The 26448-nt window shown below is 44.8% G+C and overlaps 1 protein-coding gene across 1 annotated transcript in view; it reads left to right on the plus strand.

The window, feature by feature from the left end:
• The first annotated feature begins 6264 nt into the window (after positions 1 to 6264).
• FERMT1 (FERM domain containing kindlin 1) overlaps positions 6265 to 26448 on the plus strand; it is a 124092-nt gene continuing 103908 nt past the window's right edge. Inside the window, exon 1 of the mRNA XM_060232676.1 lies at positions 6265 to 6287. The gene's annotated coding sequence lies outside the window, so the exon portion shown is untranslated. The remainder of the gene's footprint in view (positions 6288 to 26448) is intronic.

Raw genomic sequence — 26448 nt, forward strand, 5'->3', positions numbered from 1 at the left:
ACAAGGAGACTACTCACTATTAAAATTGGTAAAACATATTAAAGAGATATGTTGTCAGTATTCTCTTAAGCAGAAGGACCTTTCTACTGTTTCTCAAGGATAGTGCAGAGAATTAGGGCCAAACTATGCCATGAAGACCCAAACCAGTCCAGGCACACAGTGTGGCAGGCTGAAGCGCTCTTGTTCACACATACACCCAGTCACATACCTTTTCAAGTCCTGAACTGCTTGGGGCGGGGGGGGGCATTTCAGCACTCAAAATGGGGGAACAGGAGTACCTCACCCCACCATGCTGGGACCTCGCAGCATTTTTACATTGCTTTAAAAAGGTGGTAACGTCCCCATGGTGGACATCTTGTCTAGTTTGGCCCTTAATGACATTCATTATCAAAGCAGCTGAAAGTTCATGTTCTCCATGAATTAAGTCCTCATCAAATAAATTTTCAAGATATTAACAAGTTACTGCTTACATCTAAAATCTGTGATGCTTTATTGGTGTATTTGTTTGTGGATGTAAACCTCCATATAATTTACGGTAGAAAAGTGGCATACAGATTTGCTAGAAAGATAAAATTTGGTAGGCCACGTGTATGTTTAAAAAACTCCTCTCAAGAAACTCCAAATGTTTTCTGAGACAAGACTTCTTTTACAAAAGATTCTCCCTCAGTAGGACTCATTCCTCTATGCTGAATAATTCTGTATTTGCCTACCTGCTCTGCTTTTTTAACTTCAGTAGGTTCTGGTTGGTGGTGACCTTCTTTACATTTTTAGGTGTCTAGTTCTTGGACTGTTTATCCCTGTTTTATTGTATTATTATGCCATTAAAGGCTCGTTTGATTGACTGAATTCTGTATTTAATAACAATATGCATCAATTCACCTAACAGCCTTGCAGGGGTAGCAGTTGAGGGGGGGGGGGGACTTGGGCGGACAGTGTCCAGGGTAGGGTTGCCATCTCTGGGTTGGGAAGTACCCGCAGATCTGGGGGTGGAGACTGGAAACGGTGCAGTTTGGGAGGAGAAGAACCTTAGCATGATATAATGCCATAGAATCCATTCTTCAATGCAGCCATTTTCTTCAGGGGAACCGCTGTATATACTCTGGAGATCAGTTGCAAAAGCAGATCTCCAGATCCCGCCTGTTGGTCGGCAGTGTTCTAAGCTTCAGAGTCTTGTGAGCAAAAATTCTATTTTGTGAGCTACTGGCATTAAAGTTGTGAGCTACTGCATAAATTAGTGTGCTCTGGAGTCATCCTTCCTGAGCTAAGACAAAAATGTGTGAGCTGGAGACTAAAAATCTGAGAGCTAGCTCATGCTAACTCAGCTTAGAGGGAACATTGGTGGTCGGCAACCCTAGCCGAGAAAAACCCACCTGCCAACCACCAGGCCACCCTCTTACCCCTTTCCACCATCACCAATACCTGCTTGTGTATGTTTTTCCTATTTACAATCCCACTTATCACCCAGCTCAGTTGCCTGTACCAATTGCACACCCTTTCCTTGACAGTGGTCAGTGCACACAGCTAGAAATACTGCTTCCATGGCCACTTTGCAGCATCTGCATACCTTTCCCCAGTGATGCCAGGCACTTGGGAGCCTGGGTGTTGGATTATTTCATGATGGAGAAAAGGGATTATATTTTCAAGATGAGGAAGGGCATGATGGGGAACAGGCCCATATTTTCAAGATGGGGAAGGGCATGCTGACAGGTGTTAGAAGAGGCGTATGGGTAGAGATCGCCTGCAGTAGACCCTGGAACATGCCCCACCTGAAAACCTGCTAATGTCCAGCACTGCTGCCCTGTAACTTTATGGATATTCTATGCTTCCTTTTTATTTTAAGAAAGCCCCATAAAATTGTCATTACATCTGCAACTATCCAGTCATCTGAAAGGGAAGCCAGTTTTCTCAGTAATATGTTTATTTTTGTTAGGAGATCAACAGTTCCATAGAATCATGGAATCATAGAACTATAAAGTTGGAAGGGTCCATAAAGGCCATCTAGTCCAACCCCCTGATCAATGCAGGATCAGCCTAGAGCAGGGATGGCCAATGGTAGCTCTCCAGATGTTTTTTTGCCTACAACTCCCATCAGCCCCAGCCATTGGCCATGCTGGCTGGGGCTGATGGGAGTTGTAGGCAAAAAACATCTGGAGAGCTACCATTGGCCACCCCTGGCCTAGAACATCCCTGACAAGTGTTAGTCCAGCCTCTGCTTAAAGACTGCCACTAAGGGGGAGCTCACCACCGCCCACAGTAGCTGATTCCATTGTCAAATAGCTGATTCCACACTCACCTTTCTCCGGGGCAGGATTCCGTTTCTGGGCAGAGCAAGCTGGCGATTTCGCACCAGCTGCTCCATGCCGCCATTTTGAGCGGGGCAGGTTTACACTGTGGTAAGGCAAATTGCAGCAACTGGTGTGAAATCGCCAGCTTGCTCCACCCAGAAATGGAAGCTTGCCCTGGAGAAAGGCGAGTACAGAATCAGCCTAACATACTATAAAAATAATATCCAGTCAATACCTTCCCACCCTTAATTTAATCCCATTATTATGAGTCCTCTCCTCTGCACCCTGACCAATGCAGTGTACAGCAGAACGATGGCGTCTTGCAATCTGGAAGTTATGCCTCTGTTGATACACCCCAATATGGCTTTTGCCTTTTTTGTTGCTGCATCACACTGTCTGCTCAAATTTAACTTATGGTCCACGCATACCCAAAGAGCTTGTTCACACACACTGCTGCCCAGAAGTGTATTCCCCATCCAGTTTGTGTGTTTCTAATTTTTGTTACTGAGATGTAGAACTTGGTACTTATCCTGGTTAAATTGCATCTTGTTCACTTCCACCCACTTTTCCAGCATATTCAGATCTTGTTGAATTCTAACTATCTTCTGGTATATTATCTGTTCCTCCCAATTTGGTGACATCTGCAGATTTAATGAGTAGCGTCTCCACATCCTCATCCAGATCATTGATAAAAATATTGAAAAGTACTGGGCCCAGAACTGGGCCCTGTGGCTCCCTCCATTCAGATGTAATGCCATTGACAACTACTCTTGGAGTGAAGTTCTCCAACCAGTTCCCTATCCAACTAACTATCCTAGAGTTCAGTCCACAGTCCCCTAGTTTACCCATCAGAACATCATGGAGAACCCTGTCAAAAGCTTTACTGAAATCCAGGTAAACAGTATCAACAGCATTCCCTTGATCCAGTAAGCTTATCACTCAATCGAAGAAGGAAACGAGGTTGGTCTGGCAGGACCTGTTAGGGACAAATCCATGCTGACTCCACTGGATTACCAAATTGTCCTTTAGGTGCTCACAGACTGATCTCTTTAAAATCTGCTCCAGTATCTTCCCTGGGACAGAGGTGAGGGTTGCTTAACAACTCTTGGGTATATGCCATTTAGGCCTAGCGACTTTAAAACAAACTTTTAAATGGACAAATTAGCCCTAAAACTTGGTCTCTGGTCACCTCTATTTGATTCAGTTCTGAAAACAACAGCTACAGTGTGAATAACTGGCCCATATTTTCTGTAGTGAAAACCAACACAAAGAGTTCATTCCATTTTTCTTCCCTAACCTGTGGTATGCAATCTGTCTGAGCTTCCATTATTATGGATTTAAATAATTTCCAAGCATCCTGAAGGGATTTGATCCTCTTTAATCTCCCTTTCAGCTTCCTTTTTGACTAATCCTTTCATTTTTAGAAGTTTCCCCTTCTAAAATTAAATGTGGTCATGTTGGATTTCTGGGCAGCCTTCCATTCACATAAACGCTGAACTTAATAGCACTGTAGTCCCTGTTCCCAGTCCATGCAACTTTTACAGTTTGCACTGTGTCCTGAGCACCAAAAAGAACCACAACCAGAGTTGTGTTCCCCTCTAGTTGGCTCTTTGACAAACTGCTTGAAGGCACATTTGTGGCATGTGTCTTATGAGCTGAATGCTCCTTAACCTAGTCAGTGTGAGGGTAGCAGAAGTCATTCATTATTATATAGCTTTGTCTCTGGTTGTCTTCCTTCCTTCTTTCCTTCCTTATTTATTTCAAAATCATCCTCAGAGTTTTGATTGAGCAGACAGAAACATATTATGGGGGGGGGGGGTTGTAGAAAGCCCCATAAAACTACTCTTGGAGTGTGGTTCTCCAACCAGTTCCCTATCCACCTAACTATCCTAGAGTCCAGTCCACAGTGCTCTTAGTACAGGGCCTACTGTAAGCTCCAGGAGGATTGGCTACATCAGGGGTGTGTGGCCTAATATGCAAAGAAGTTCTTGCTACAAAAAAAAGCCCTGAATATATCACCAATATTAAGATACCTTTTGCGCCCAGTATTTCCAACCACAAGGAAGTTGATTCCTGTAAACTTTTCTACTTTATTGGACTCTATTCCCTCTATGCTATAAAGAGCTACTCCGTCCTTGATACACCCTTCCCTGTTATAGCATATATCTAGGGAAAGCCATTTTCCACTGATTTCTCCAATTCTGTCAATTTCTCCCATTCTGACAGGTTACCAAGTTGCCCACTATGTCTATTTTCTCATTTAACAATAAGCACCTCAGTGCTTCCATCTTGGCTTGAGAGATACTAGTAATTGCATATAAACACCTACACTTGGTTTCATTATTTTTGCAATCTACTCTCTCACCATTTGGTTTCTGTACATGGCTGCTAATTCCTGCCATCCTTTCACTTTCAAGTTCTAACCCATCTTTCTTTTTTTATTATTATTTTTCCCAAAGAAAAGTTGCAATTTTAATTACAAAAATGGTTACTTTTTTTCTTATTTAGAATATACAACAAACAATGATGTAGCACCACTAGAATCTATAATCTTTGCTATCTTAGAATTTTAATTTAATTCCATTGTTATTTTTTAAAAAAATACATCAATTAAACAAATCCAACTTCATATGTAGCTATTTGTTTCAAGAACTCAAAAATCCTAACCCATTTCTTCCTAATTTGTCTGGACCATAGAAACCATCATACCTTAGGGGTGAGTCATCCCCATTGGATGCTCTCTAATCTGTAGCTCCATCTCAAAATTTAATCTGGAGCCCAACAGAAACAGAATCAGGAAGATCACTATATCCCTCAGTGCTTAGAGTTGTGACCATTTGCTCAGTCATTTTCTTCAAATCTTGAAAATTTAAGTTTAGATTATTATGCCACATCATCTTGATTTGGAGGTAACACAGGCTTAAACTGTGGTTACACAGCCCTCACTAATGAACCCAGACAAGTAATTTGGTCTACACTTAGAATAGGTCTTGGGAATATTATTGCAAATAAAGGAGACAGAATCCCGTCAACGTTTTCTGTATTTGTATGCATTACAAAATCCCAGACCCAATCTATATCAAGGAAATTTCACAGCCCTGCTCAGTTATGAGATCTTTGGATAGCCATCAGAAGATCTTTTACAGTCAGAGATGTTCCGCCAGGCTTTTGTCTGAGGGCAGCAATGGTTGCCAGGCTGGCACCCCTCTCCTTCTCCCCCCTCAGTGCAGCGTCTAGAAAAAAGGACAGCACTTCATAACAGATGTCATCGGGTTTGTAACCTGTTTTTAGTAATTGGTTTTAATAATTATTGTATGTTTTAATTGTTGTATATCGCCTAGAGCCCGGCTTCAGCCAGGATGGGGCAATTCATCAAGTTGAAATCATCATCATCTTTTCTTCTTGGCTTCCTCAAAAGTGTTTCCGGCTCAACATTAGGAAGAACTTCCTGACCATTAGAACAGTTCCTCAGTGGAACAGTCTTCCTCAGGAGGTGGTGGGCTCCCCTTCCTTAGAGGTTTTTAAACAGAGGCTGGATGGCCATCTGATAGCAATAAAGGTCCTGTGAATTTAGGGGGAGGTGTTTGTGAGTTTCCTGCATTGTGCAGGGGATTGGACTAGATGTCCCTGGAGGTCCCTTCCAACTCTATGATTCTAGGACATACATAATCTACTTCATACACTTGTTGTATGGATGAAAAATATTCTCAAGCACTATGAAGTGCTTTAATAGAAATAACATTTTGACAGCAGTTAACTTTTGCATTAGTCCATTCATAATATTTAAGCAGACATCTGTTTTAATCTGGTGGAACAAGTGAGTTGAGGTGGTAGAAAAATCCTTCCTTATAGTTTTTGTGGGCATTGATACTTATGTGCAGGCAGATTCAACAACTGTTTGTTCACTACATGTGTTGTTGAATCATCTGCCTCCCACTCTGCAGCCTAAGGAATTCACTGATGAGTACATGACTGTTCTCGCATCTGACTTGTCAACACAAAGTAATGCCACTGTTCTTCCTTAGAGATTCTAGTCCAAAGTGGAGGGCAACGGAAGCTGAACTTTTGCTCTCAAGAGCTCTTGGCTTTTGTTATCTCTGGGGACAGCGGGTGCAACTGCAGATGGTATCAGTCTATGCCACGTCCTGACACTTGACTCACAAAGTATTGCTGGTGTTTCCTCACATCCAGAGGCAGATTGTGCCTGTCAGCAAGGAGAGAAGCAGAAATGGAACAGATGGGTGGAACAGAAAAGGGGTGCTCTCTGCACTAAAAGGGATTTTAAGATTACTTAGCAATCCTTTCTATCAGTTTGTTCTTTTTCCTTTGTTAATTCAACTTCTAGCCCCTTGCCATATCCTGATGGTTTTGGAGCAGATAACAATTTAAAAACAAACACCTCTTTAAAATATCTACTGAAGTCAGGTTCATCATCTGAATTGTCATAACCACGGTGTCTAAAATAGGGTTGCCAGGTCTTACCTGGCTGCTGGTGGGGGAGTTTTGCCCTCTGTCCCGGGGCGGGGGGGTTACCCGGAAGTGACATCATCATGCCAGGCACATCATGGGAATGCTCTATCATTTGGGGGGAAACTCTGTGGTCAACATTGAGTTTTTTCCAAAATGATAAAGCATTCCCCCCTGCGACATGCCCAGAACCACCTCTGGGTGATGTCATTGCGCTGGGCGCATTGGGCGCAACAGAGCTCTTTGGGGGTAGGGCTCTCCACTGGCCAGCTCCATGCTGGCAGATTAGAGGCCCTGAAAGCGGGGAAAACCCCACCCCCAGCAGAGGAATGGAAACCCTTATCTAAAACCATATATTCTGAATATGTCACAGACCAGGTCTTCAAGAACCTTAGTCTAAAACCATATGATACTGAATATGTCACAGACCGGGCCTAAACTGAAGAGTCCTAAGGCTAACAGCTATTTCCAAAGTTGTGCTTTCTGAATAACCAAAACATTGGAATAAGATAAAGAGGACTGGGGGAAGAAGATGGTGCTCAAACCCTTATGAACCCGCTAATTTCTCCAGTCGTTGGCCTTGTGCCCTCGTTTCCCCCTGCAATCTCACTGCTGCTAACTTCCAAAGTGGCAAGACAACAATGTTAAATGGCCTGTGGGGGCATTTGCATGGGAGAATTTGTGAGTGGGGAAAGGATTCCAAATACTGATTCTTCCCTGCTTTTGCCCTCCCCTGTCTCATCAGATCTTGGAAACCAAGGAAGGTCAGCTCTAGTTATTACTCAGATAGGAGACCACCAAGGAAATCCAGGCTGCTACACCAAGGCAGGCAACAGCAAACCACCTCTGCTCATCTCTTGCCTTGAAAACCCGAATGTGGGGGTGTCAAACTCATTTGTTATGAGGGCCAGATTTGACATAAATGAGACCTTGTTGGACCGGGCCATGTTGGGTTGGGCCAGGCCATGTCGAGCAGGGCCATATGTGTACTTATTTAAAATTAGGTAACAGAGAGATAAACTTTATACAGGTCTTAAAGATGTTTTCTTTGTATTTCTCTCATGGTATCCACGGAACTGGCAAAGGAAGTTGTGGGTCTTTCCTTCCTTCCCAAGGAGGGAGCCTCAGCCAATAGAAGGAAGAGAGGCTTGGCTCAGTATCTATGCTGTACGATTGAGAGAGCCTGGAAAAACAAGCTCAGCCGATGGAGAAAATAGAGGTTTTGTTCTGTAGCTCCTGTGTGATTGAGCAAGCCTTGCAAAGCAAGCTGTTATGCAGAAGGAAGGCAGTGTTAGGGAGAAGGAAGCTGATGACAACCAGTTGCTTAGGGGCCTGCTAGGAGCCCTCTGGGGGCCTGATTCGGCCCCTGGGCTGCATGTTTGACACCCTTGCCCTACAGGGTTGCCATGTTGGCTGTGACTTGATAGCACTTTCCACCACCATCACTGATTTAGCTTTATGAGGACTGTCCAGGATTAGTAATTACATATTTCATAATATAGTTTAGAGGTGCTACCAAACTTCATGGACACGCTGATTTGCTTTAAAAATGGATTATCCCCACCTGAGACAAATAGCATTATTTTCCCCTCATCCTAAAATTTTCCACAGAATTTTTACTATCAATTGTGACCCATTTTGCATGACAAGCAGATAAATGCTGTCAAAATGACAAACAAATAATATAAAAATGCCATGCAACATAATGGGAATAGGCTGAATCCCTGATGTGTGGGAGGTTTAGCTATGGTTGCTGCATGTTCAGGGGAATACATCATTACTTTCTGTTTCAAGAATTATAGATTGGAAGCCTAACCCTGGTGAGTCCTGATGCAAATACCACACTTCAGTAATTTTTGTCAACAAATGTGTACAAGTTAAAGCTGCCAACCTCCAGGTGGCACCAGCTAGTGATCTTCCACTATTACAGTTGCTCTCAAGTTGACCAAGATCAGTTCCCCTGGAGAAAATGGCTGCTTTGGAGAGTGGACTCTATGCTGCTACACCCTGCTGAGGTCTCTCCCCTCCCCAAACCCCACCTTCCCCAGGCTCCAGTTCCAAAATCTCCAGGTATTTCCCAACCCTGAGGTCTTCCAGCTAATGAACCCCAGTGGCGGAACAAGCCAGCACCTGATCTGTAAAGCTCCCTTTCTGAGGCCTGTAGAAGAAGAAAAGTTGGATTTATACCCAGCCCTTCACTGGGTATAAATCATTTATACCCAGTCTCAGAGTGGTTTTTAATCATTTTCTCTTCCCTTCCCCACAACAGACACCCTGTGTGGTAGGTGGGGCTGAGAGAGCTCTTTCGAGAACTGCTCTTGAGCGAACAGCTCTGAGAAAACTTGTAACTGACCCAGGGTCACACCAGCAAGTGCATGTGAAGGAGTGGGGAATCAGATTAGGTTCTCCCAGATTAGAGCCTGTGCTCCTAAACACTGCACCAAACTGGCTCTCATCATATTAACAGGACATCGCATCACATTAATGGAGAAGAGTTCTGGCTCAGTGGATCCATTATATTTTTATCCTGTCCTCCCCACAAGGAGCACACAATGGCACACCTCAGTTTCCCCTCTTTCATTTTATCCTCATAACAACTGTGTGCCACAGAAAAGTTGTCAGGACTACCATGACCTATGTAGCTTCATAGTGTGGTGATTTGATCCTGCCTCTCTACAGTCCTCATTTGATTCTCTACCCCAGTGGCTCTCATTGCCCATACCTAAAGTCCCACATTCAGCCCTAAACATCTCCAGGAAAAAATATTTCCGATTGCAAGAACCTTGTTCAGCCTGAGACTTTGCAAATGTGAGACAGGAGGGGACTAAGCTAGATGGTCTGACTCAGTGTACAGGAGCTTCTTGTGTGCATGAAGTGTTTCCATGATAGTCCTTGCTCCTAATCTAATTGCACACCCTGACCTAGAAAGAGTGTGTGTGTGAGAGAGAGGGGAGGGGGGGGCAGCTCCAAAGCAATGGTGAAGGCACCTGCTGTAAGGAAAGTTCAGTTTCTCCAAGAAGCATTTCAAACTGTAGCGCAAGGGTGGCCAAGGGTAGCTCTCCAGATGTTTTTTGCCTACAACTCTCATCAGCCCCAGCCAGCATGGCCAATGGCTGGGGCTGATGGGAGTTGTAGGCAAAAAGCATCTGAAAAGCTACCGTTGGCCACCCCTGCTGTAGAGGCATTTAGTGGCTGCTCTTTTATCAGCGCAGCTGCAAGTGACAATTCTGCCTGGCCCTTTGTTCCTCAAAAAATGTCCCCCAAATCCTTTCTTTGTACCAGGATTATGCGCTTGAAAAGAACTGAACAAATTGCATTTAGAGTGATCCAAATGATCCATTTCACTTATTGTGTACTGGCTGACAAGGGGGTGAGTAGGAAAGAACTGACAGAACTTCGGGATCAGAGCATAGCTGGCAACTAACAGCATTAATACACGATAGAAAGATTGTATCAGCTTTGGTTCTCACATTCAGTTACTAGAGCAGACTGCTCTAAAAGACAGCGGCCTGCTTTCCCGTAGCCATACCCTATAGGTTATCCTACACACTTGCATGGCTTTTTTTGTAGCAGGAACTCCTTTGCATATTAGGCCACACACCCCTGATGTAGTCAATCCTCCAAGAGCTTACAGGGCTCTTAGTACAGGGCCTACTGTAAGCTCCAAAAGGACTGGCTACATCAGGAGCATGTGGCCTCATATGCAAAGGAGTTCCTGCTACAAAAAAAGCCCTGCAGACTTCCACAATTAAATACCCAGAATCATCTCCATAAAGTTATCTATCCTTTTTTTGTCATTATTTCAAATGCAAAGTGCTAATTCCTGCAGTGGCCCCTCCCTGCCTCTGGATTTTCAGTAACAACTTCCTGCTCTGTGGCTTTCTTTTTCCCACTTCTGATTTCTACCTGCTTTACACTGGAGATTATTTGCTCTCTTTCTATAGTTTAGCTCAGCCAATTTCTTACAAACACTACCTCTTCTGCCACACAGGATATTCTTTAAGTGAATTAAGAAAAGGGTGAAAGTTCAGGTCTTTTAGCATATATTTGTGTGTGGAATGAATCACATTAGTGATGTTGAGTGAAGTCAGATGAAATATATATACCAAAGTGCACTTTCATGATATATGTGGCTAACTCTGTATAAATTCTGGACAGTTAGATTATAACCCCATAGGGATGCTAATCCCCAGCTGGGGGCAGGGGATCCCCTGGTTTTCAGGCCCTCCCCCTGCTTCAGGGTCACCAGAAAGCAAGGGGGGGAGAGAAATGCTGGGCACTCCATTATTCCCTATGGAGACCGATTCCCATAGGGTATAATGGAGAATTGATTCACTGGTATCTGGGGGTCGGGGGGGGCACTTTTTTTTTAGATAGAAGGACCAAATTTGCAGCATAACATCTGATGCCTCTCTTCAAAATACCCTCCAAGTTTCAAAAAAAGACGGGGTACCCTTATCCTTCATTATTTCCGATGGAGGGAAGGCATTTAAAAGTGATGATCAGAACTCCCTTTGGAGTTCAATTATGCTTGTCCCACCCTTGCTCCTGGCTCCACCCCCTATGTTGCCTGGCTCCACCCCAAAGTCCTCACATATATCTTGAAATTGACCTGGCAACCCTATAACCAGGATGAGTCTTATTCCCTTCCCTTCCTATGTGGGAAATAGGGCCTAGTTCTAAAATGGTTAATCTGTGTCTGGGCTGTACCATTGCATATTGCAGGAGGGACCTCACGCGACAATCTTCTCTACACAAAATTCCTTCCATGTATTTTTTTATTTTATTTATTTTTATTTGATTTGATTTATATCCCACCCTACCCCACCGAAGCAGGCTCAGGGCGGCTCACAACATAAAAGTTCTAACAATAAAATTCAGAATTAAAATACAATAATAAATTACATAGTTAAAACATTAGGGTTTATTCTCTGAATGCAAGAAAAGGATGTTATGGCGGACCATTAAATCATGCGAGGTCTCACCTATAATTTGAACAAGCACAGTATAGATTAGGGTTGACAACTCCCGGGTGGAGCCTGGCATTCTCCTGGGAAGGCAACTGATCTCCAGACTACAAAGATCCCTGGGAGAAAATGGCAGTTTTGAAAGTTGGACCCTATGCCCTCATCTCTGCTGAGCTCCCTCACATCACCAAACTCCATTCTTCCCAAGCTAGGGATGCCAGTCCTCAGGTGGTGGGGGGGGTGGGTTCCCCGCCCCATGATTTTTAGGACTCCCTCCCAATGCCAGCCAACTAGCTGGCAGGGGGAAGCCCCGCCCCAACAGTCATCTGGGGCCCACTTGAAAAGAACAAGTGCCATCAGCTCCCACCTTTAAAGAGGCCATTTTGCCCCTTGCAGGGAAGAAACCCACAGTCCCTGCTTTTTTCCCAACCACTCAAAGAGGTTCCCTTTAAGTGATTGGAAAATAATGGGGGGGGAGGGGGGAAGCTGCATCAGGAATGCAAAGGTGTCTCTGTGTGATGTCATCATGTTGGAGATGGCCACGCCCCCTCCTGGAATGGCCCCAAATCCCCTCTCTGGGGAAAAGACTGAACCTGGCAACCTTGTCCCAGGCTCCACCCTCAGATCTCCAGAAATTTCCCAAATCTGTCAACAACCAACACAGAACTAAATGTATGATGTAAAGGATGGGACAATTCTTCTAGAGTAAAGAAACCAAAATGCTGATTTATACTTTTCCATTCACCTTTCCTTGTTCAAACCAGAAAACATGGCATTCATTCTGAGCAAATTCTTAGAAGAATTTATGCTTCATACTAGGGCTGCCAAACTCCTAGTAGGGACAGGGGCTCCTCCATTCCTAGTTCCTGTTTTCCACCATAGGTCCAGTGGTGTGACATCAGTTCCAGGGGAAAACCAGGAAGTGATGTCAGCCCTCTCTAGGAATCTAGTGATTCTTAGAGAAGACTGACATCACTTCCAGGTGTTCCCTAGAAGAGACGTTATGATGTCACCAATGGCGGTCCCTCTGCTTCATATGCTTGTTTTCCAGAGAATTTCTTGTTTGGAAGAATCTGCTAAAACACACGCATGGATAGTTGTTGACTGGTAGTTGTAATGAGTCCATTCCTGCTGGCAAGCAAAGGTCTGTATTTGGATAAACAACTTTTTTCCTTCACAGTGAAAACCTGACAAGAAAAATATTATCATACAAGACGCCCACTGGATGCACCCAACTTCACAAACAACAAATTTCCCAAACAGAAATGTTGATGTAAATTATTTATGCTAACACAAGTGCAGGATATGTGATTCTTGGAGCTGCTACACTGAGTGGTCAGTGAACCTGGAATGAAAAGGGGAGGAGGAATCCCCAAACTGCCAAATAAAGAAAACCCTTTGAAACTGCTGTTGAGAGACACTGTGTTTTGATTTTGCGGATGTCACCTGTACATGTCAAAGCCCAGTGAGAAGGACTTGGCATCAACCTACAGGCCTCTCTTTGAAGCACCTGGTGGTTTCACTGAAGTGCATCAGACTTTGGGGGCTGGCCAGAAAGGGCCTTTTTGACCCTTTCTCATCATCCATGTTGTCATCCAATATGCAAACAGGGAATATACTGAATAGTCAACTTTTATTTTGACTCCATGAAATGTAAAGAATAGTTTTTCAAAACAAAAAGTGGGAAAGAAGTCTTGTCAATTATAATTTATTTTTTATTTAGAAAATTAGTTTGCCGCCTCTCCAGATGAGCTCAAGGAGGCTCACAACTGAAACAATCAAACAAAACCAGACAATCAAACCAAGGCAATAGAAACATCAATAAAACCATTGAGGTTAATTAAACCGATTAAGTCAGTAAAAATATGCCAGTAAAAAGAGTCAACAAAAAGTGAACAGGGCATAAAAACCCAAAAGCACATGAAGCAAACAGAGCAGTCTAAAATGATAACTGATAAACAGTCCTCATGCTAGAAACAAACCATAAACCATCTTAAAGATATGGAAATGCTTATTTAAAAGCCAGGGTAAAAGAAATGTTTTGGCCTGGCATCTGAAAGAAAGCAAAATAGGCACAAGGTGGGCCTCAAAGATGAGGGCATTTGAAAGGTGAGATGCCACCATCAAAAAAGCCCAGTCTGTTTCCCAGCTGCCTTATTTCTAAAAGCAGGGGCACAGAGAGCAGGTCTTCTTGAAAAGGCAGTCTTCTCAGCAGATCTGTCAAGTATCACGACCCAAACCATTTATGGCCTTAAAAGTAAGAAATAGCACTTTATATTGTGCCTGGAAATAGTTTTAAATGCTGTCAGTCACTGAACTTCTGAAGTGGGAGAAGCTGCTCAGAAAGCCAGTGTAGGGACTGTTGTTAATTGGTAGAAGTTATGCCTATTTTTGTTGGGAAAGTAAAAGTATGTTTGGATAAGTTGGGGGGGGGAGGACCTAGTGCCCTAACCTCTGTGACTATCAGAAGCCTTTGTTAAAGTGTTTTCCCCTCATGTTTACAGTAAGTGCCTTTAATTTAGATGATGTCATTTTTTAAGAAGAAATAACAACAAAAAATAACAAAAGAAAAGAAAGTGCAAAGGGGGGGGGGGCAAAGTCTGCCATGAAAACGTTGTAGTGCAACGTCACCCCAGAGTCTGAAATGACTTGTGCTTGCACAGGGGACTACCTTTACCTTTTTATGTAACTATAAAAAGATAAAAGGAAGCTTCTGGTTTTCTCTGCGATAAATATGATTACAAAATTTTCTCTTATCTATGTTTACAAAGAAAAAAACTCTCTTTTTTTTTGTTGTCCAAATTCCTTATTTATCAAAGCCACAAATCATCAAGTCATTATTATCTGTTCCATGCAAAAAGTCTATAAGGGGTTTCCAATCAGCAATAGATGAACATATTGTCTTCCCTGATCAATGAAGTAAGTTTAGCCGTTAGTGCAAGATCTTCTTTGTGGTCTCTGTGCTTCACACCCATGGGATGAAGCTTCAGCGCCGATCCCCGATCGGTAGTACCCAAGAATGGGATTTTAACGCACCAACACCCCGTGAGCATGCGCAAAGCCCCCAGTACGCATGCTCCCGGGACAGCACGGAGATCCCTCCAGTTCCTTTTTGACTGCCGTGTCAGACAGTCACGTTTCGGCTTCTCCGGTCGGTAATTGCCTCTTCTTTACCCTTACCAGGTACTTCTTTGTAGTTTATAGTTGTTGTTATAGTAGTTAATAGTTAGATTTTAAAAAATTGTATTAGTAGTTAGCTGGGGGTTTTGACCCTTCGGGGTATCCCCATTGTTTTTCCCCTCCTTTTCCTATTGCTTCTATGGAAAAGTGTTGGGGATTTTTTAAATGCTGTCGCCAGTGCAAGAGTAAAATTCCGCCTCCAGACAGACATCCTCTGTGTCTTCTATGTCTGGGAGAAGGTCATCGGGTTGAGTCCTGTCACCACTGCTCCAGGCTCTCATGGCAAACCAGGAAGAACTGAGCGGCCAGACTTTCGGCAGCATTACTGAAGTCGGCCTTGACCCCGCAAACGGCAGCATCGATGTCAACGGCGCCTCCTGTTTCGGCATTGGCACCGATGTTGCCATCGACAATGAGTCAGCAGACTCAAATCTTCCACACCGACCGCCCCCCCAAGTTTGCGGGCTCGGTGTTGGCTTCCGATTCCTCCACTCCAGCCAAGAAATCTAAAGGAGGCAGGGAGCGCTCCTCACAGGAGCCAAAGAAGTGGAAGGAGAAGAAAAGTCACGTCGACCAACATACTCCTTCCCCGCCACCAAAGCGGCGCTCAGACCCAACGGTTGTGCAACCGACACCACCAAAATGTATCCCGGCTTCTCCAGCACAATCGAAAAGCCCCTCGGGACTGAACGATCCTCAACCGATGTCTTGCTCCGGCTCCGAACCCGAGATCGACCTCACCCAGTGGTCGCTTTCGCCAAGGGCTACGTCTCATAGTGGCACAGACTCCACCTCACCATTGGAGGTCGACACCCCTCGATCGAGGATTTCATCTACACCTGTGGTCAAACCCAACGAGCGGGAATACCCCAATTTCTTCTGGCTCCTGGCTTCGCTACCGAACTGGGATCCACGCCCCTGGTCGTACGCATTCAGAGGATTTCCCTACCAGACACCTTATCCATGGTACCCCCCACAGAACCCTGACTGGGATCAACGCTCGAAGGCCTCCCATCGCTCTAGGGTGTTGTATCGCTCAGCTCTGGTCAAACCTTCGACCTCGATGCCGGAATCGCAACCAAGGACCAGTGCTTCAAGGTCTCGCACACCAGAACATCTCCCAGAGGTGCTGCATCTAACCAAATGCGTAGACCGTAGCGATTCCTCCTCTCCACTGGCACCAGAGTCAGATGAGGAACATCACTTGGAGCAATCCCCAGAACAGAGATCAGTGGAGGATCTTCCTATCTCTCCTTCAGAGGACCTAAAATCCTATGGGGACCTCATTAAAAGATTGACTCAAACCCTATCGTTGCCCATGGTACAGTCCCAGCTTGTGATAGATGACACGGTGTTTGACATCATTCAGCGAGACACTTTGACACCGATAGCGTTACCTGTGACTAAGGTCATACAGCAGGCTATTAAGGAACCATGGGCAAAGCCGTCTTCAACTCCCATCTCTTCTAGGAAGTTGGACCATATGTATAAGGTTCAGGAGCAAGAGGCTGAGTATTTGTTCTGACACCCTCGCCCCAACTCAGTCGTGGTCGCATCATCATCCAAGGCCAAGAAAACCCACTCTACACCTCCTGATAAGGAGGGTAAAAGGCTGGACAACTTTGGCAGGCGTTTTTATACAGCAGGTGCCTTGGGTATTAAGATATCCAATTATTCAGCATGCATGGCCAGGTGCCATTACTCCCTGTGGGAACAGCTCGCATCACTCCTAAACTCCCTGCCGGATGAAAAACAGTCCTCTGCAAGGAAGCTTCTGAAGGAGGGATTGCTCCTCTCAAAACAACAGCTGACAGCATCCAAGCATATGGTCGACACAGCAGCCAAAACACTGACATCATTAGTGACCTTAAGACATTACTCCTGGCTTCGTTCTACGGTGCTACATCTGGATACCAGGTCATGGGTTGAAGATCTGCCATTCGAGGGGAAAGGACTTTTTAGTTCTACCACAGACTCCATCCTCCAAGAAATGGACAAGAGCATCAAGACATCAAGAAATCTTGGTGTTCCATCTACCTCTCGTCCCAACCGACCTCGCTCAAATCCTAGGCAGTGGTCCAAGAAACCATACCCATCCAAGTCGCCAGAGAGGTCATGGAAACCTTGTACGACAACAAGAACCTTTACTCTGGGGGCAAATCAAAATTTTCTTTGCCACCCTCGCATCCAGCAAAATCTAAAGGTTCTCGGAACCCTGAACAAGGTCTTTGACATTGGCCCTTGTACCATCCATCCCCCCCCCCCTTCCTCAACCCTACACACCTCTACAGTTTTCTACCAGCATGGAGGCTTATTACCATCGACAAATGGGTCTTGTCGATCATAGAGGAGGGTTATGCGATAGAATTTGTTCAGTTTCCCCCATGTTCAAAATTAGTCATCACTCACCCTATGCCGGTCCTACCGAAGGAGGTTCAGAACCTCTTGACCAAGCAAGCAATAGAACCGGTTCCACCTTCCCTCAGGTGGCAAGGTTTCTATTCGAGGTACTTCGCGGTTCCCAAAAAGGACGGGGGGCTCCGCCCAATTATGGACTTGCGGGACTTGAACATTTTCATATCCTACCAGAAATTTCGGATGCTAACATTGCAGAACATCCTACTACTGATCAAGGAATGGGATTGAAAGGCTACTTTGGACTTGAAGAATGCCTATTTTCATATTGGCATCTGGCCGAGCCACAGGGCTTTTCTCAGGTTTGCCATAGGACCAGACCACTACCAGTACAAGGCTCTTCCATTCAGCCTTTCTACAGCACCCAGGGTGTTTACAAAGACCATGGTAGTGGTCGCAGCCCACCTGCATCTGCAGGGTGTAGTTGTCTTTCCTTATATAGACGATTTGTTGGTCGTGGCCAACTCCAAGACTCAGCTTCTTGTCCACCTCAATATGACCCTCAGCCTCCTTCAGGTCTTAGGTCTCCAGGTGAATTTTGCAAAGTCGCATCTGACGCCTGCATGAAGGGTGCAATTTATTGGCGCAATTCTGGACACCACACACCACTTAGCCATCATCTCGGAGGGCAGAGCATCAGACATTATTGCTCTGGTCTCTCGCCTGCAATTCCAGAACAGGGGGACATTGCTGCAGTTCCAGCGTCTCCTGGGGTTGATGGCAGCCACCACGAATGTTCTCCGATTCGCAAAGTTTCACATGAAGACACTACAGCTGTGGTTCCTGAGGTGCTTCAATCCATTGCTGGACTCTCGGTGGAGGTCCCTACCCATCCCTGCTTTAGTTCTCTGCTCTCTGGACTGCTGGAAAGAGAGCCAGCCTTTGCCAGGGGGCTCCATTCCAACTTCTGTCTCCATCGGTGACTATATTAACAGATGCCTCTCTATGGGGTTGGGGGGCTCATCTGGACGACCTGAATGTCAGTGGACCATGGACCCGTTCTTTTGCACAGCACCACATCAACTACCTAGAGCTGACTGCTATCAGGTTAGCCCTCACTTCCTTCAGGCCCCTGTTGGAAAAGAAGACTGTAGCTGTTCTAACAGACAATACTACTGCTATGGCCTATGTCAACAGACAGGGAGGCACGGTCTCAAGAAAACAGTACGCTTTAGCAACGAGCCTGTGGGAAGATTGCATCGAAGCAAACATCTTCGTGGTGGTCACATATTTGCCGGGAGAGCTCAATGTGAGGGCGGACTCTCTGAGCAGAGGGGCAGTGACTCCTCATGAGTGGGAACTGAACTGGCAGGTTCTGGCTCCCATATTCGAACTCTGGGGGCATCTGCAGATAGACACTTTCGCGATCGCACAGAATCGCAAGTGCCCTCGCTACTGTTCCAGAGGGGGGAGAGGGCCGGAATTCCTGGGGGATGGCCTACTGTTCTCGTGGAGGAGCAAGTTCCTGTATCTTTTTCCCCCTCTACCTCTCCTCACCAGAGTACTCCACAAGCTGCTGTGGGAGAGACTGGAGTGCATTCTGATCACTCCTTGGTAGCCCAGACAGAACTGGTTTCCGATCCTCCTGTCTTTGGGGGGTGGGGATCAGTACCGCATGCTTTCTCCAGAACCAGACCTCCTGCTGGCTCGGGAGGGGTCCTTGTTTAATCACAATGTCCCTCATCTCAAGCTAACTGCTTGGAGGATCAGCTTCCGGCATTCTCCAGCAGGATCAGACATGTTCTACTGAATAGTAGGAAGCCTTCGACTCGCCGCTCTTATAGCAGCAAGTGGGCGAGATTTACTAACTTTGTCCAGGAGAGGGGTATGTTGGCCCAGAGTGCTGGACCTGAACTAGTTTTTGAGTTTGTTTTATCCCTGGTGGATGCTGGACTGACTCACTCTTCTGTTAGGGTTTACTTGGCTGCGATTTCAGCTCGCCATGCTCTAGTGGAAGGCAAGTCTGTGTTCACACACAGGCATACTAAACGTTTCCTGCAGGGTCTACTGCGGTTACACCCACCTTCCAGAGTGCCTCCCTCTTCCTAGGACCTTCCATTGGTTTTGAGTAGGCTTACGGGAAAACCGTTTGAGCCCTTAGCCACTTGTCCTTTGCACATATTATCCTGGAAGACTTGCTCTTCTGGTTGCTATCACCTCGGCTAGACGAGCAGGTGAACTGGTGGCTTTGCGCTCTGACCCTCCTTACATCACCTTCCATGTTGACAGGGTGTCCTTAGCGCCGGATGTTGCCTTCCTGCCTAAGGTGATGTCCAGTTTCCATCTGAACTTGGAGGTCACTCTACTGGTGTTCTATCCCTCGCCCTCCTGGGCTGAGGAGCGGCGGCGGCACTCACTAGATGTTAAGCGAGCCTTTCTTTTTTATCTGCATTGCACAAAGAGCTTTCGTAGAGACCCTCATTTGTTTGTTTCTTATGCGCCCCCTAACTTGGGCCATAAGACTTCAGCTCAGAGACTATCTAAATGGATCTCAGAAGCTATTAGACTGTGCTACTTGTTAGCGAAGTGGCCTTTGCCGGGTCTCATCCATGCCCATTCTACTAGGGCGATGGCTACTTCCAAGGCTTTCCTTAAGGGTGCCTCCTTAGTTGACATCTGTAAGGCAGCTACCTGGGCATCTCCTCACGCTTTCATGAGACATTACGCCCTTGACGTCAGGAGGCATCATAGAGTGCAGCTGGGCAACCTGGTTCTTCAGTCTGTTCATTCGGCTTGACCACCAGCTCCCTCCTCCAGGTAAGCCTGGCTTGCTAATCTGCCATGGGTGTGAAGCACAGAGACCACAAAGAAGATAAACAGGTTGCTTACCTGTAACTGATGATCTTCGAGTGGTCATCTGTGTATTCACACCACCCGCCTCCTTCCCCTCTGCTGTTGGTCATTTTTGTGACTGCGGTCAGAAGGAACTGGTGGGATCTCTGCGCCGTCCCGGGAGCATGCATACTGGGGGCTTTGCGCATCCTCACGGGTCGTTGGCGCATTAAAATCCCAGTCTTGGGTATTACCGATCGGGGATCAGCGCTGAAGCTTCATCCCATGGGTGTGAATGCACAGATGACCACTTGAAGATCATCAGTTACAGGTAAGCAACCTGTATTTCCAAAACTTTCACCAACCATTCCTCTATTGTAGGCAATATCAGACTTCCACTTTTGCATATATAATAATCTCACTGCCATTGTCATATATAAAAACAGTTTCATAACTTCTTTGCAGCTGAGTGTCCATTAGTCTCAAAAGAAAAGACTGGTTTCAATTGCATTTTAATCTTTAAAACCTTCTGAATTAATAAATATAGTTGTATCCAAATATTGCTAGCTTTCTTACAATTCTACCACATATGGTAAAATATTTCTTCATGTTGTTCACATTTTCAACATAGACTTGAAGTACCTTTGTATATTTTGGCCAGTTTCTCTGGAGACACATATCAACAATATATCATCTTATAAAGGTTCTTGTTAATGCTAAAACAATGTAAATTTCAACCGCTTTTTTTCTATTTTCCAATTGTTCCACTCATATATCATATCCAAAAAATTTAGTCCATTTTATCATACATTATTTCGCTTGTTCTTCCTCTGTCTCTAATTTTAACAAAAATATATACATTTTGGCAATAATGTTCATTATTTGTACATAATTCTGTTTCAAATTTAGTCTTGGTTTGCCAGAATCATAAAGCCTTTTATCTACTTTAAAACTTTCTAAGATGTGTAAGGGGGAAAAAAAGTATATCCTTCTGGCAAGTATATCCTTCTGTTATCAGATCTTCTCTAGATTTTATTTTATATTCACCTTGCAAAAATTCTAGAATATCACGATATATTAACCACTTATGTAGACATCATTTCTCTTCTAGTGTGAGTTTCTTGTGATGAAAGCCACAAAGGTAATTTTGGACATATTCCATGTTTATATTTATTTTATATTCTCAGAATGGCATGTCTAATATACTGGATATTAAATTCTGCATTAATCTTAGCTTTGTAATATCACAGGTACCCATGCCATCCAAATCTAAAATCATGTTCTTCTAATTTTTATAATCTTCTATTTTTTAACAAGATCCATTCCTTCATTCCACACTAAACAAGTGGCAAAATATAATTTCAAATTGGGACATTTCTTGTTTTGGCAAACCTAGAGTTTATTCAATTTCTTTTTCCATTTCTTCCCCTTCCCCTTCCATTGTCAATTTCTTTTTCCATTTCTTCCCCTTCCCAATAAAAAAAAATTGCCAAAATTGTAATAATTCTTTCTCTAGTATTTTTGTCAGGTACCTCTGGAATAGCTCTAAATCTCAAACAATGTTATTTTTCTCTCAGTTTTATTAAAGCCAAATTGTCTAGTTGTCTTTCCAGCTCTATTTCTTCCATTTTATTCTCTACAGTCACTACCTGGTCATTGATTTGCTTTACCTTGCCGGAAATTTGTTTATAGAGCTATCTAATTTTCTTACTTCCTCTGCCTTTTCCTCTTTTACTATTTCCAGTCTTTCATCCATTCTTTTTTACAAAAGATTCTATCTTGTTTTGTTTCCAAAATCTTTCCTCTCATTTTCCCTTTGTTCAAATAATTTCTGAATCAAATCCAGTGTAACAAGGGCTTTTTAAAAATTATTATTTTATTTTTAAGCAGGAACGCACAGGAATGCAGTTTTGGCTGGCTTGGTGTCAAGAGGTGTGACCTAATATGCAAATGAGTTCCTGCTGGGCTTTTTCTACAAAAAGTCTTGTGCAAGACAACAGTGATGTCAGAGGGTGTGGCCTAATATGCAAATGTGTTCCTGCTGGGCTTTTTATATCAAAAAAGCCCTGAGTGTAACTATCTTCTCTACAGGTAGAACAAAGTTGGAATCTAGTGGCACCTTCAAGAATCTAGTGGCAACAACATTTTATTCAAAGAATGAGCTGTCATGTGCTGAAGAAGTGAGTGTGACCTTGAGCTAGTCACTTTCTTTCTCAGCCTAACTGACCTCACAGGATTATTTCTGTAAGGAGAAAACAGAGGAATGGAGAATGATACTGTAACATCTCTTGGGTCCCCTTTGGAGACAAAACTAGAGTATAAAATATCTCAATAAATAAAATAAGTATTTTTCCTTGTTCTTATCATCTGCCCATAACCATCTGTTCATAGTAGATGGCCCAGAACTTAAGAGAGAAACTGCAACTCAAAGCAAAGTGACCAGTCTAATGAGACAGCCTGAGGAAGTTGCCTCAAACACAGAGCTTCAGGGGCAGCAAACTCCCAAGCTGCTTGCCTGCCACCCGCCCACCTACCAGAGAAGGCAATCCTCCTTATTTGTACCTCCTCACACCCTTGGCACCTTTAAAAGCAGTATGGCAAGCCCTGTGTGCCTGTTCCCAAATTCTTTCAAGGACCCTTTTTCTCAGAAGTGTTCAGCCACCATTTCTGATTGCCTGCTGCCAAAGCAACCAAAATGGTGGCTAAACTCTTCAGCCCTTCAACCAGGACCGATGCATTGAAGTAACAGCCAAACCAAGCTAACCCAGTATTTTCTTCTAGAGCAGTGCCATGGGGCAGAATTATTGGATTGGACTCTGTGGATCAGCTCTGCTAACTGTAGTTCTTTCCTCAAATGTATGGTGTTTTCCACTTATGGCCATCTGACAGCAATGTTGATTCTGTGAATTTAGGCATATCATGAGAGGAAGTGCAGAAAGGGTTGCATCAGTGCTTAGTTCTTGTGGCCCCTTCCTGCACACTCAAGGAAATGCTATTCACCACTTTAGGATCAGGCAGAAATTTTTCCTGGGGGGGTATTTCTTGCCATCTTCTGGGCATGGAGCAGGTGTCATTGGGGATGTGTGGGGGGAGGTATTTGTGAATTCTCTGCATTGTGCATGGGGTTAGACTAGATGACCCTGGAATCCAACTCTGTGATTCTATGAATCCCTGGCTCATGCCATGGAGGTTTGCTGGGGGATCTTGACCCAGTCACATTCTCTCAGCCTAACCTACCTCACAGGGTTGTTGTGAGGATAAAATGAAGGAGAGGAGAATGATATAAGATACCTTGGGTCTCCACTGGAGAGAAAGGAAGGGTACAAATGAAGTAACTGAATAAATATTCCTTAAGCACTATATGGAAAGCAGGGCCGGCTCGCCCACTAGGCAACTAGGTGGCTGCCTAGGGTGCAGGGAGGGGCATCAATTCGGCTTCCTCCCCCCCCCCGGTGCCAAGACAACTGCCTACTTTGCCTCTCTCCTCCCTGCCACCGCTGTTGCCACCACCAGCAGCCCTTCCGCTGCACTCCCCCCCCCGCCAAGCTTGCCGCAATGGGGCCGAGCCCCACCACCTTCAAGGCAGCTGCACAATTTTTAAGCTAGCGCTGGAGGAGGCTTCTCTCCCCCTCACTTCCATTTCTAGAAAGGAGGGGGGAGAAGCATCCTCCCATGCTGGCTTCAAAAAACACACAACTACCTCGCAGCCAATAGGGCCTGGCCTCATTGCGGTAAGCTTCAGGGTGGTGTGCACGTGTGTGATGGAGCACAGCAGAGGAAGGGAGGTGGAGGCGACAAGGGGGCACTGGGCAGGGAGCCTGCCTGGGGCGCCATGCGCCCTAGGGCTGGCACTGATGGAAGGAGTCATTTTGTGTCCCTCTGCCCTGAGAACACACACAAAGCAGCCTTCTGTTGAGCCAGTCCACTGATACATCAAGGTTGATGTTACCTTGTCTGAATGGCAGCAGCTTTCCTGCATCCCAGAAAAAAGCCTGTCACATCACTTGATCCTTCTAACTGGCAGTGTAGGGGACTGAACCTGGGACCTTCTGCATGGAAAGCAGATGTTGTCCCGCTGAGGGTGCTTTCACACAAGAGATTTGGCCTGACCTAACCACACCTCCCATTCGGATTAAATGTGCACAATCACACGAGCACATCTGCCCTCCGAGCCATGCCTATTCTCACCCAATCTCCAGACGCCTCCTGTCCAGATTAAAAAGCCACCTGCATCTTCCCAGGAGTTTCCCCCTGAATTGCGTTTAGCCCAACATATTCGCTGGCCATCTGAACATCCGGGTGCAACTCAGTGTGATTGTGCCCAGCCATTTCTGGTGCATTTGGGTTTTTTCCTAACCCCACTCTGAGGAGTGCTTGCACGCTTCTCTGCTTGAGCGCATACACCAGGGGACTTTTAAAAAGAAATACCGCTTTCCCTGGCAGGTTCGTGGTTGAGGCACCCTAGCAGTGTGAATGGCCAACCACGGACCACTGTCGTGATCCTGCTGCTTCAACAATAGCTGTCTGATAGCCTGGAAATGGACCAAACTCAAGCAGCTTTTTTTGAGGCAAGATAATATGGCGCCAGTTTCCCAGGGTGATAGGCCCCTGAGCCAGAACTTCTTCCCTGAAGCTTCTCTCACTCTTTGGAGCACCTTGCTGACGGAGGCTACCTCCCAGCCTGTGTTTAGCATGCTGGTGGCCTTTTCTGATTAAGAAGGCTTCTACAGCTCGGCTGTGTATTGATTCCTGTATGTTCTTTGTTATCTTACTTGTTTTGGCTTTATTGTTCCATTTATTATTATGTATGAATGTAATTTATCCTAAGGGTGGAGGAGGCATTAAACAGAAGTAATCAACGAATCAAAACACTCACTATGATAACTTTACTTCAGCCATTCTGATGAAAGGGAGCACAACAGCCTGTTATAGGTTTATTTCTGAAATTTCTCTCTGTGACATTAGGAAGCCTTCAGATCGCTTCCTTTTCGAATGGCCTTTTTGAGTGCAGAATATTTTTAATGTGTGCAATATAACCAAACTGGCTTGTGTATATTTCTGGAATACTTGGAAACAATCCTGTTGGTTTTGGAAAGGCAGATGCTTGTTTACTTGGCAAAGGGTCCCATGCCTAGGAAGCACCATTAACAAACGTGAGTCTACAGCACCACCTGTTGTTTTAGTTTGGATTTGTCCCACACTGTGGTTGCAATACCTTGATCATATTTGCTGAGAAGTAAATTTAGATACTTGCATCCCCTATACATATAAACCTTTCTTTGTACACATTGGGAAGAATAAACAGGAATACCTCCCTTTTTCATGGTCCCAGACGGCACATACAGGAGCAGGTGAGCAGATGGATAGAGAAGGAGGAGTTCGTTTTTATACCCTGCTTTTCTGTACCATTTAAGGATTCTCAAAGTGGCTTACAATCGCCTTCCCTTCCCCACAACAGGCACCTTATGAAGTAGGTGGGGCTGAGAGAGTTCTGAGAGAACTGTGATTGGCCCAGGATCACTCAGCAGGCTTAGTGTGGAGTGGGGAATCAAACCCAGTTCTCAAGATTAGAGTCCACTGCTGTTAACCACACCACGCTGGATGTACATAGGCCTGATTAACACATGGAGGTGAGACCGTCACTAGTGGGCATGATCCCAATTCCATTCAAGTATATTCACCAGATATTCCCTGTTGCTCTCTGATGATGGTATGTTCAGTGATAATTAGGGGTTTGCCATTTTGTAATGTGAAACTTACATTTCATGGCTGGGATGAAGCCCATAAGGGACTATTTTCTGTTTTAGTTTTCCTGTTCTAGACTGATACATAGTGTAGCTCTCTGTCACCCATTTCATTTATTTATTCTTAAAATCTGTATGCCGCTTTCTCACTTTAGGTGCAGATCTATGGCTACTCTGAATAGATTTGTAAGAAAGAAATTTCAGTTGTGGTAGATGTATTGTGGACAAGGTCTGAATAGAAATGAGGCTTCCCAGGACTTTTCTCTCTACAGGAATTAATTGATTTAGCTTTGTTTAGCCAGCACAGTGTAACAATTCAAGTATTAGACTAAGATCTGGGAAATCTAGGTTCAAATCCACACTGGTGCCATGAAAGCTCTCTGGGTGAGCCTGGGCCAAGACACACACTCTCAGCCCAACTGACTTCACAGGGTTATTATGAAGATAAAATAGAGGAGAGGGGAATTATGTAAGTCACTTAGGGTCCCCACTGGGGTGAAAGACAAAATAGAAGTAACTGTATGGGTGGCCAGTGAGGCATTTAACTGGTGGGTGTGTGCCTGCCTACCACTGCTTCAGGGCAAATGGGAGAGGAAACTGGCAGTTGCTGGGAGGTGG

The sequence above is a fragment of the Heteronotia binoei genome, chromosome 1, assembly GCF_032191835.1.
Source record: "Heteronotia binoei isolate CCM8104 ecotype False Entrance Well chromosome 1, APGP_CSIRO_Hbin_v1, whole genome shotgun sequence".
NCBI classification, from domain to species: Eukaryota; Metazoa; Chordata; class Lepidosauria; order Squamata; family Gekkonidae; genus Heteronotia; species Heteronotia binoei.